Here is a 12,516-nt window from a genome sequence, read left to right as displayed (position 1 = left end):
AGCAATCCATGAATAAAAACTCTAGAGGATCTCCTGGATGAATCTTAAGAAAAATCCCTGGAAGAATCAAAGGCAATTCTGAAACTATCCAAGGAAAATTGCCTAGAAGAATCCCAGCAAGAATGCCAGAAGAAATCCCTAGAGGGATTCCTGCAGGTATCACAATAAAAACTTCTAGAGGAGACCTAGGAGGCATTGTTGTCACATTAGAGACAGCGGGAACCGCTTATGGAATCCCACGAGGAGTTCCTGGAAGAATCCAATGATAAATATTTGGAGAAATCCCAGGAGAAAAATCCTTTAAGATTTCCAGGAGGAGACACTGAAGGCAATGCTCCAAAGAAGATTGCCTTGAATAATCCCAGCAAGTTTTTGGAGGAATCCCTGGAGAAATTCTTAGAAGAATTCCTAGAAGAATTCCGGGAAGTATTTCAGTAAGAATTTCTGGAGGAGTCCTAGGAGGAATTGCTGGAAGAACCACAGCAGGAATAGCTTGAGAAATCCACCTGAAATTCCTGGAGGAAAAGCATGAGAAGCTTATGAGAGAATCCTTGGATAAAATATCTTGGATAAACATTCCTAGAGGAATCACCGGAGAGCTTCTGAAGAAATCACAGGAAAAATCTCAAGAGGTATTATTTGAAGGATTCTGTGATGTATCATTGTAGAAATTTCAGCATAAATTCTAGGAGTTATTGCTGGAGAAAACCACACAGGAAATGCCTGGGAGAATCCAAAGAAAAAATCCTTGGAATACCTAGAGATGTCCTTGCAAGAACCGGTAAATGTGTTTTGAAAGAATTTATAACGAAGCCCCTGAATGGAAGAATTTCTGAAGGAATCTCAGGAAGATTTTCCGGAAGAATTCCAGCCACAATGCTACGATAAATTCGTATAAGAATCACTAGAAGAATTTCTGGACGTATTCTAGTAAGAATATCTGAAGGAATTTCTGGAAGAGCCTCAGGAAAACTTGTTTGAGGTATCCTTGGACGAAGGCCAAAAGGAGTTTATGCAGGAATTTCTGGAGGAATCTTTGGATAACATCTCTGAAGGAATTCCTGGATGAGTGCTTGGAGAAATCCGTGGTAGAACAATCAAAGAAATTTCTGCAAGGATTCCAGGAAGTTTGCCTGGAAAGATCCTAGCAAAAAAGCCAGGAGAAAGCTCTAGAAGAATCCGTAGCATAATTTCTAATAATAAAGTTCCTCAGTTAGAATTTCTGGAGGAAGAATAGTTGGAATAACCGCAGGAATAGCTTGATGATCGCAGCTGGAATATCTGGAGGAATTCTTAGAATCAGCAATAGCGGGAGTATCCTAAAAGTAGTTCTCCTAAAAATGCCTGGAGGAATACCTACAGTTTTCCTTGGAAGAATCGGTAGAAGTATACTGGAGGAATCCCTGATGGAATCGCAGGAGGAATTTCTGGAGGAATCTCAGGAGGATTTCCCGAAAGTATTGCAGCAAGTAAGTATGCCAGGAGAATTCCCTAGAAGTATTTCTGAAGGAGTTCTAATGGGGATTGCTTGAAGAATTCCAGCTGGAATTCATGGAGGAGGTCAATAGAAGTTCTTGGAGAAATCTTCTGTGGAATTTCTAGATGAAACTCTGGAGGAAGTCCTGGATAAATCCTTGAAGAAATCTCTGGAAGAATCACCGAAGGGATTTTTAGAAAAATCCCAGGGAGATTTTCCGGAAGAATTTCTGGAACTTTCCTAGTAGAATACCTGAAGGTACCACAGCGAGAATTTTTTGAGGAGTTCTAAGAGAAATTGCTGCAAGAATCGCAGCAGGAGTTGCTTGAGGAATCCTAGCCACAATTCCCGGAGGAAGGCCAATATAAGCTCCTGGAGGAATTCCATGAGAAATTTCTGGAAGAATCTCTGAATAAAATCTCTAAAGGAATTCCTGAAAGAATCACCGCAAAAACTTCTGAAAGGATCCCAGGAAGATTGTATTGAATAATCCTGCCAGGAATTCCTGAAGGAATCCCAATAAGTTTTTTTTTTAGAGGAATCCCTAGAAAAATTCCGAGAAGTATCGAAGTAAGAATTTCCTAAGATATGTATCCTAGGAGAATTTGCTGGACCAGTCTCTGCAGAAATTTCTAGAATGTACAATTCCATCAGGACTGCCTGGAGAATCCTAAGGGAAGTTTATTGAAAGAAAAATCGGTAGGAATCCATAAGAAAGCCTAGAGAAATCACTGTATGAATAGATGGAGATATTTATGGAGAAATCCATAGAGAAGTCTGTTGATAGTTTTACCAATATCCCAAACGCCAAAACATACAACAAGTATTTAAGTAATTCTGGGTGTGCTTTAGTTTTGTTGAAATGCGACATTAATAAATATTAGAATTATTGTGTTCAATTTTAGGTCTCTGTCGAGCAAAAATTCTAGGGGGTGCCAAATTTGATCTAGGGGGTGCCAGGCACCCCTGGAACCCCCCCTACCTACGCCAATGGTAAGGAGGAGTAGTAAGTAATGTGATTCAAGCAACCTTTATTTGAATCAAAACACGTACATATTCATTTTAACTAAAGGTGCCATTAGACTGTTTGCTATGATCACAAATATTTGGCCAAACAAGCCCAACAAATGACCAACACTACGTGAATCATGGCAACCTTGGATAAATGTCGAACTACAATGGCAAATATATTTGCCCGTCTAATGGACTCTTAAAACTAGCTGTACCCGGCAAACTTTGTCTTGCCTACTGCGTTTTTTGACGTTTCAAGTTTCTAGCCAAGACAAAGTCCCCGGTCAAAATGTGTGGAACATCGATTTTCAAAAACTCTCAATTTCTCCATGTTTTTTAGCTCATAAACCTTCCTTGGATGAAAACTAACAGAACAGAACTAAGACGACCAAAATCGGACCTTCCGTTCGCAAGTTATGCGCGGTCCCACGTAAGCCACTGCATTTTTATATAGGGTGACATTGGGTATTATCGGCAGGTTTGTTCTCTTCGTCATGGGGGGTTTTTGTCAACCAAATTGCCTGAAACTTGGCCATATCATTCATCTTAGTTGGGAAGGATTTGAGCCCAACTTTGAGTTCAATAGGGTTCAAAAATCCCCCCAAGACGAAGAGAACAAAACGGCCGAGAATAGGTAATTTCCCCTATATATAGATATTCCAAATGTTGAAACCGAAGATGACGAACCGTTCTAATTTTCTTGCCTAACAAAAGGTGATTTGGAAACTTGTGTTGACACTTGTGATGAACCTTTCAGTATTTGTTGGCGGCTCTTATTACTCTTATCAGGAATAATTGGATATTTTATTGAAACTGTGTTCTAGGGTTTCACGACGAAACTTGTGGTAACAAACTTAACAATGTTTATTTGTTGAAATTACAGCGAGGGATGTCAAAGCGTGTCGTAGTAAGACATACTATTGCAACTTTTTGAGACATGGGAGAATCACATTCTTTGAAACTATTATTATTATTGGCTCTTTATTATGGGGATTTTCAGCCCGAGGCTGGTTCATCCCCGTAATTTCTGTCTTTGAAACTTTCACAATAGAACAATAGCATGACAGGAGCTCACCAATTTATATATGTATCACCGACGATAAATAAGGCAATCGAAAAGCCCATTAAACCGGCCGTGACGCACACAAGAGGGAAACGAATCTCACTTGCCCAAGTTTCTTCTTAACACTTAATTTCTCAAGAATCTGAAGTGCGATGAGAAAGTGAAAAGTTGTTTATTTAGATGCAATCAGTGGTTCCCAATCTGGGGTCACGGGTCATGCTGATTTCTCAAAAGCCGAAAGTCCTAGGAGACCTCAAGGATCACTTCCTAAAATAAAGGGCTGTTACAAAGCTGAGTGGTTCCCAAGCTGAGGTATTAACAGTCTATTTGACGTATAGTAATCTAATATGGGTCTGTTCACCAACCACGTAGACCAAATTTTGGCCATTCAGATGCTCTTGTCCTCCTGAAGTATTTATGAGGCCTCTTAAGATCTCTCCCAGCTCCCCTGTTTAAATAAGAAACCATAGGCAGCGTTGCCAGACGAGGGCGAGATTGACGTGGACCCTCTACCCTCTAGAGGACTTCTGAAGTACAATAAAAGCAGCCATCAGCGACGCAGTCGCAAGAACTATCGGGTACGTGGAATGCAGTCGTCGGAACAAATGGTTCAACGAGGAGTGTGGCGTGATTTTGGGGGAGAAGAATACAGTGAGGGCGGTGATGCTGCAGCAGGGACCCTGGCAGAACGTGGAACGTGGCAAACAGAAGTGGAAACAGTCTCTTTCGGGAGAAAAAATGCCTCCTGGAAGAAGGGGAGTGCGAGGACATGGAACTGCTGTGCCATTCCCAAGAAACACGGAAGTTCTATCAGAGGTGCAACACATCCCGCAACGGCTTCGTGTCACGAGCCGAGATCGACGGACGGCGTGAGGTGGTTGAAAGGTGGAAGTAATCCGCGGTGTGGCGGCGAAGGATGAACCACGAGCACGCTGCACTCTATTGCGAACCCAGCACCCAGAAGATGGCCAAAGCGGAAAGGATACGGTGGAAATGGCATGTTGCAAAATATCTATGATAAAAAGTCGAAAGACTTAAGGTTGAAGGACAAAAGGTCGTATAGAAATGTTAGTAGCTGAAAAGCATATGATTTCTATAACAGGACTATATTTTAGTAGACCAAGTTACCAGTTGGTGTGTCTCACTTATAATCAAATATATTTTTTGAGTCTTTCCAAATATTTTGAAAAAAAAAACAAAATTTGTCCATTCGACCTTTTGTCCTTTGACCTTTTGTAATTCGACTATTTGTTTTTAGACCTCTGTCCTAAAGCCGTTGCAAGAATGACAGATAATAACACTGCATAGTTGATGTTCGCTACTGTACTCTGCGTAAGTTTCTCGTGTGCTGTGTTCATTATTGGGTTTTGCGTGCATGAGGATTGAGGATATGAAAAGTAAAAATAAAATCGTGTTAAGTACTGTTCCTTTGAATTCCACTAAGAATTTGCATCCTTTGACAGGTACGTATTTCTACCTCAACTCTAAGGTCGTCTTCAGTGTCTTGTACTTGACTCGATTTTCTTTTTACTTACAGGTATTCCACTAATCAGCCCACGTTCATGATCATCATCGAGGATATGGATGTCAACGTATGGTATGGTGAGAGTCTCTGAGAATCCCCCAAACTGGTACCACGTGGTATATTACTCTGTTCCACGTTTCAGTTTGATAGAGATTATTCCAATTTCTAGATTCAAATGTCACTGTCAAACAAATGCTTTTCCTAATCGATACGATCGTTTCTTTCATACATTTCGTTTTCTCATTTAAATTAGTTTCCTTGCATTGAGCTGCGCTTCCTGGATAATGTGCAACCGAAATTTTCCCAACCATCCATCCCACCAGAACGGAAGGGAAGGGACGAAGTTCGTTGAACTTTTCTCCGTCTCCGTTGTTATTGTTGGTGTTGTTGCTGATGATGATGGTGGCTCATTTTTTTTTTTTTCGTCCCAATTCGACTTTCCGACTCCTCTTGGTGCGGTGTGCTCTGGATGCGGACGGCGGGATGGATTGACGGCTGCATGATGATGGTAGGACGACGGACGACGTGTCGTTGCAGTTAGGCCATCAGGAGGGAGAAAACCGAACCCTGCTGGAGCAGATCATTCACTTCGATTTTCTCCCTCCTGTTCCGGGTGCATGTGTGCCGTTGCCGTAGCCGTGTCGATTCGAGGATGTCGACGAGACGAACGGCGGGCCTAATGCAGGGGGAATTGGTATAAAGTTATCCGTTGGGGTAAAATTCCTTCAATTATTTGAGAAGAATTTATAAAATGAAAGGAAAGGAAAGGAAAGGAAAGAAAAGGAAAGGAAAGAAATGGAAAGGAAAGGAAAGGAAAGGAAAGGAAAGGAAAGGAAAAGAAAGGAAAGGAAAGGAAAGGAAAGGTAAGGAAAGGAATGAAATAGAATGAAAAAGAAAGGAAAGGAAAGGAATAATATAGAATGAAAAAGATAGGAATGGAAAGAAAAGAGAAGGAAAGAAAAGGAAACGAAAGGAAAGGAAAGAAAAGGAAAGAAAAGGAAAGGAAGAAAAAGGAAAAGAAAGGAAAGGAAAGGAAACGGAAGGAAAGGAAAGAAAAGGAATACGTTGCTGACATTCACCATGCTCATTTGATGTTCTGTCTGAAGTAAGTACTTAAATAGAAAACTGGATGTTGGTCCTATTTCCAATGCGTTCAGCTTCAGGATATGCGTCCGACCCCGATCTCCCCTAGGAAGCATAACACTCACCTCACCGTGTACTGCACTTCCTTCGTCCCCTGACGTTTTTTCGGGAATTGTAGGTTGAGCCCTCTGCTGACACATATTTTCGCTATATTGCTATTCAATTGGATTATGCGCCACATAACGGCCGTCGCCGCCGTTTTCCCCGAGTGTGAACCATCGCACTCTCTCTCTCTCTCTCGCTGGATGCACATCAGCCTCCTAATGTATAAATAACTAAACACAAGGAGTAGACTGGGGCCACGTCGTCGTATATCGTGCCGTATTGTACCAGCAGCAGCAACAGGGCCATCAAGTTAGAAGTGGCGCGTTGTTGGTTGGATGAGGGAACCATCCGACCGACCGGGTTCATGTTTCGATCCGTCCGTTCGTGATGATGCACACGTTTTTGTGCACTGTCATTCCCCGTTCGTTACCCCGTGTCAGGACAGGAGATGTACCTAGAAGCGTATAGGGATAATTTTGGACAACTGTTGTTGTTTGGAAAAAGAGGGTTGCAGATTTCCAGACAATGTTGGGCTTGAGCTGGGAAAATTTGTGTCGGTTACGGGAGGTGTGACTATATTCGCAAATGAAATTTATTGGATATTCGAGAGGAAAGGTTTTGTAGGAATTAATACTTACTTGTTACTCGTTGGGGGTACAATTACATTCATTGAATCTTCGTCGAACCTTCATCTAAACAACAAACAGCAGGAGCATTACCGCCTTAATCAGAATCTATTACCTTAGTCTTTCGGTGCGCCCGAATTTCTAACGAAGAGTTGTACTCCTCGTTGTTTAGTTGTATGTTGAAATGCTTCTTCCACCTTTCGATCACATTCCATTCGTCCGTCAAGAAGCTCCCGGTCTTATTTTTGCGCGTTTTAACTTGTGGAACGATGCCTCTATGGAATAGGGGAGCGCCCTTGGGTGAACCAAATGTCATAGAGCTTCTATGAAAAAAATTGTGGATTTGACGTTTGGTTCATAGCTTCCCAACCTTCGTTTCGCGACCCCCAACTGCTTGCAGGCACGCTTCGATTGTTTTACGAAAAGCGCAGTGACGACAGACTGAGGGGTCGCGAGAGCCAAGGTTGGGAACTGTGGTTCTAGGTGAACCACTTTCCCCTATGCATTAAACTTCTGGTTGAATTTCCGTGTCCCACGAAATCGACAGACAGACAGACAGACAGACAGACAGACAGACAGACAGACAGACAGACAGACAGACAGACAGACAGACAGACAGACAGACAGACAGACAGACAGACAGACAGACAGACAGACAGACAGACAGACAGACAGACAGACAGACAGACAGACAGACAGACAGACAGACAGACAGACAGACAGACAGACAGACAGACAGACAGACAGACAGACAGACAGACAGACAGACAGACAGACAGACAGACAGACAGACAGACAGACAGACAGACAGACAGACAGACAGACAGACAGACAGACAGACAGACAGACAGACAGACAGACAGACAGACAGACAGACAGACAGACAGACAGACAGACAGACAGACAGACAGACAGACAGACAGACAGACAGACAGACAGACAGACAGACAGACAGACAGACAGACAGACAGACAGACAGACAGACAGACAGACAGACAGACAGACAGACAGACAGACAGACAGACAGACAGACAGACAGACAGACAGACAGACAGACAGACAGACAGACAGACAGACAGACAGACAGACAGACAGACAGACAGACAGACAGACAGACAGACAGACAGACAGACAGACAGACAGACAGACAGACAGACAGACAGACAGACAGACAGACAGACAGACAGACAGACAGACAGACAGACAGACAGACAGACAGACAGACAGACAGACAGACAGACAGACAGACAGACAGACAGACAGACAGACAGACAGACAGACAGACAGACAGACAGACAGACAGACAGACAGACAGACAGACAGACAGACAGACAGACAGACAGACAGACAGACAGACAGACAGACAGACAGACAGACAGACAGACAGACAGACAGACAGACAGACAGACAGACAGACAGACAGACAGACAGACAGACAGACAGACAGACAGACAGACAGACAGACAGACAGACAGACAGACAGACAGACAGACAGACAGACAGACAGACAGACAGACAGACAGACAGACAGACAGACAGACAGACAGACAGACAGACAGACAGACAGACAGACAGACAGACAGACAGACAGACAGACAGACAGACAGACAGACAGACAGACAGACAGACAGACAGACAGACAGACAGACAGACAGACAGACAGACAGACAGACAGACAGACAGACAGACAGACAGACAGACAGACAGACAGACAGACAGACAGACAGACAGACAGACAGACAGACAGACAGACAGACAGACAGACAGACAGACAGACAGACAGACAGACAGACAGACAGACAGACAGACAGACAGACAGACAGACAGACAGACAGACAGACAGACAGACAGACAGACAGACAGACAGACAGACAGACAGACAGACAGACAGACAGACAGACAGACAGACAGACAGACAGACAGACAGACAGACAGACAGACAGACAGACAGACAGACAGACAGACAGACAGACAGACAGACAGACAGACAGACAGACAGACAGACAGACAGACAGACAGACAGACAGACAGACAGACAGACAGACAGACAGACAGACAGACAGACAGACAGACAGACAGACAGACAGACAGACAGACAGACAGACAGACAGACAGACAGACAGACAGACAGACAGACAGACAGACAGACAGACAGACAGACAGACAGACAGACAGACAGACAGACAGACAGACAGACAGACAGACAGACAGACAGACAGACAGACAGACAGACAGACAGACAGACAGACAGACAGACAGACAGACAGACAGACAGACAGACAGACAGACAGACAGACAGACAGACAGACAGACAGACAGACAGACAGACAGACAGACAGACAGACAGACAGACAGACAGACAGACAGACAGACAGACAGACAGACAGACAGACAGACAGACAGACAGACAGACAGACAGACAGACAGACAGACAGACAGACAGACAGACAGACAGACAGACAGACAGACAGACAGACAGACAGACAGACAGACAGACAGACAGACAGACAGACAGACAGACAGACAGACAGACAGACAGACAGACAGACAGACAGACAGACAGACAGACAGACAGACAGACAGACAGACAGACAGACAGACAGACAGACAGACAGACAGACAGACAGACAGACAGACAGACAGACAGACAGACAGACAGACAGACAGACAGACAGACAGACAGACAGACAGACAGACAGACAGACAGACAGACAGACAGACAGACAGACAGACAGACAGACAGACAGACAGACAGACAGACAGACAGACAGACAGACAGACAGACAGACAGACAGACAGACAGACAGACAGACAGACAGACAGACAGACAGACAGACAGACAGACAGACAGACAGACAGACAGACAGACAGACAGACAGACAGACAGACAGACAGACAGACAGACAGACAGACAGACAGACAGACAGACAGACAGACAGACAGACAGACAGACAGACAGACAGACAGACAGACAGACAGACAGACAGACAGACAGACAGACAGACAGACAGACAGACAGACAGACAGACAGACAGACAGACAGACAGACAGACAGACAGACTTCGAAGTGGCTGGATGATGAACATCTTAATAGTTGTGCTTTGAAATGTACGAGACCGGAAGAATGAGACATTAAAATAAGATCATCTTGGCGACAAAGCTTGTACGAACAAGCTGAAGGATGCTGTTGCTTCATTGAGATTGATTTGTCTTTATTTAAGAGACTTTCAGGCCTTGGCTGGTCCGTCTCTCAGCTACGTTGAGGATGATTTTGTAGTTTTCTGACTAATCGGTGAGATCGTTTCGAGCGACGTACTTTTCCTGTCTTATCTCTTGTGATGACGTTCAAAAAAAAACTATATTTTTTTGTTACATCTCTAGACTAACATTTGAAAAGTTCGTAACAGACTTTGCGAATTTCTGCTTCTCCCGATCCTCCGGAGCGTACTTCTCATTATTCATCTAACTCTGCCCAGTAACAAGTAGAGCTGACTCTCCTCTATTGGTTCCGGGTCATTTGGCCGAAAGCCAAGTGTAACTCGATAGAACCGCCTATCCATGGATCGCATCACCGACCCAACGGTGATTCCCAGATCTCCCATCCTTTCCGTCTAACAAATACCCCAGTCCGTGCTGGTTGTGGGGATGCAGAGGTGATCTCGGTCTTTAGTAGCAACAACCAGCACACTCTAACATTCCTTTCCCTTCCCAACTGACTATAAGGACGTGGCCGGCGCCGTTATTGATCCAAAATGTATGAGCTGCTTAAATTGCACTTTGAGAATAAGTGTAGTGTCCCAGCCCTTATTCATTTGGATCTCAGTGCAATTGGTACCAGTTCAGATCAATCACGGAGGAGCAACCATTGACATGTATAGTCAGATTTGATCGTTTTTTGATCGTTCGAGAACCGCCTTTGATTCAAATAAGGAAATATCTTCGATAAAATATTGGCAGTTTCAATACAAACTAATCCCTGAATGGCAAAACTAGAAAGAATCGCCTTAATGGCAGTAAGAAAGTCAAAAACATCCCTTGAATTCTTATGATCACAATTCGGCCAAACGGCATTCGGCCAAACGATATTCGGTCAAACGGCATTCGACCAAATGGCTGGACACCCCTCTATCTGACACCGCAAGAGTTTGCATAAATAAACTGAAAAGATCTTAGCAGAAGTGGAAGAAGTTGAGACCTGCAATTGTTGTTCCGCACTGTTCACATGTTGATTTAGATCCTCACTCCCAGAAAACCGTATTTTGCTTTATTTCAGAGAGCGAGTAAAGACACTTAAACTTAGGCATGAGAGCCAGGATACAGAGTAAATAAATATGTTCCATCCGATGAATCCGAGTACCAAGGAGTGGCATTATCCTTCATAGCTACGTCACTCCCACCGATTTTTCACTCTATTCTATACAACAATGAGCGGTTGCTACGAGATGTCCTCACTCAATGTTTTTAATGTAAAATCAATAAGACTGCACAGTAAGCCTGGCCGTTTAAATGCTTGTAATGCATTCGTAATCGATTCTATCATTTTCCAGGATTCTTTCAATGAATATCTGTGTATGTATGTGTGGACTAGACTAGACTAGACTAAATGAGGGAGTTAATGGATAAGTGAATAATCTGGTAAACGAGTTGAGTGAGTGAGAGAGAGTGGGAGAAATGAGTGAGCTAGTAAATTAGTGAATTATTGTGGTAATGAGATAGTGAGTTTGAGAATGAGTGAGTTAGTAAGTGAGTGAGCGAGCTAAAGAGTGATGCAGAAAACTTATCAATGAGTGAGTGAGCTAATCAGTTAGTGAATGAGAAAACCAGATAGTGACTAAATCAGTGAGTTTGTGCGTAAGTGTGGAGTAGAGTGAATTACTATGTGATGTAGTGAGTTGATGTGTGATGAAGTGAGGTAATAAGTAAATGAGTGAGTGAGAGAGTAAGTGAGTTAGCTAATGAGTCAATGAATTATTAAGTTAGTGAGCGAGCCTGTTAGTGAGTGATCGCGTGGGCAAATGAGTGGATAAGTGTAGTGAATTGTATAAAATTAATAATTTAATGAGTGAGTGAGTTGATAACTGCGTGAGTCAGTGAGTAAGCGTGAGACTAACTGAGACTTACAATTGCTCAGTCGACTCAGCGGCTAAACCAAGAGTCCCGGATAACTAGCTAAGCAGCATGAGACCCCTAGAGCTGAGTCTACAGAGTCGGCATGCCACTGGGTAATTCGGAGGGGCTACGTGGAAATTGTGGAATTCTTAACCTTCCGTAGCTCGCGCGGTTGGCCTCCACCGCCAGCAGCACGCTAATGCCGATTACAAAAAGCGAGATTTTTTCAATGTCTTGTACAAAATACAACAGCGCGATCACTCGAGAGTTAATGATTGGTGGATTGGAAAAGGCTTTTTACAAAGTCTATGTGGGATTTATTTAATCTAATATTGAGCTGGTAATACGTTAACAAAGCTCGTCTGTGTTACACAAATCAGCGTGGTGCTGGTAGTAGTGGCCAATTTCTGGAAGATTTGGGATTTTTATTTACTAGTGCATTATGTCTTCGGGATCTTAGATATTTTTTTAAATTTTATTTCGACAACATTCGTAAGAAATTATAGCTGAACTCTTT

The sequence above is a fragment of the Aedes albopictus genome, chromosome 3 (assembly GCF_035046485.1).
Source record: "Aedes albopictus strain Foshan chromosome 3, AalbF5, whole genome shotgun sequence".
In the NCBI taxonomy this organism is placed as follows: domain Eukaryota; kingdom Metazoa; phylum Arthropoda; class Insecta; order Diptera; family Culicidae; genus Aedes; species Aedes albopictus.
The sequence above is the reverse complement of the archived record's forward strand: the minus strand, read 5'-3'. Positions refer to the sequence as shown.